This window comes from Etheostoma spectabile, chromosome 9 (genome assembly GCF_008692095.1).
Source record: "Etheostoma spectabile isolate EspeVRDwgs_2016 chromosome 9, UIUC_Espe_1.0, whole genome shotgun sequence".
NCBI lineage: Eukaryota > Metazoa > Chordata > Actinopteri > Perciformes > Percidae > Etheostoma > Etheostoma spectabile.
In genome coordinates this window covers 12,864,325-12,864,528 of record NC_045741.1, presented here as the reverse complement: position 1 = coordinate 12,864,528, position 204 = coordinate 12,864,325, and the positions used below count along the sequence as shown (strand labels likewise).

The 204-nt window shown below is 35.3% G+C and overlaps 1 protein-coding gene and 1 long non-coding RNA gene across 2 annotated transcripts in view; one reads left to right on the top strand and one right to left on the bottom strand.

The window, feature by feature from the left end:
* Positions 1 to 204, bottom strand: part of cachd1 (cache domain containing 1) — a 93,441-nt gene that overhangs the window by 37,260 nt on the left and 55,977 nt on the right. The gene's annotated exons all lie outside the window — the stretch shown is intronic.
* Positions 1 to 204, top strand: part of LOC116695739 (uncharacterized) — a 21,391-nt gene that overhangs the window by 6,259 nt on the left and 14,928 nt on the right. The gene's annotated exons all lie outside the window — the stretch shown is intronic.

Here is a 204-nt window from a genome sequence, read left to right as displayed (position 1 = left end):
AGTTATACAACAGATACCTTATTTATTGATATTGATTGATTTTAACATCGATCGATCGAACACCAAAGATTGAAAATCGTTTCAGTGGTTCATTAACTCATTAATCATACACAGTTAAAGAAATAGATCAACAGATCCCATTGTTCTGGACGGAGACCAATGAAGGAAAATAGAAGCACTTTTCCGGTGATGGCTAGGCGTTAC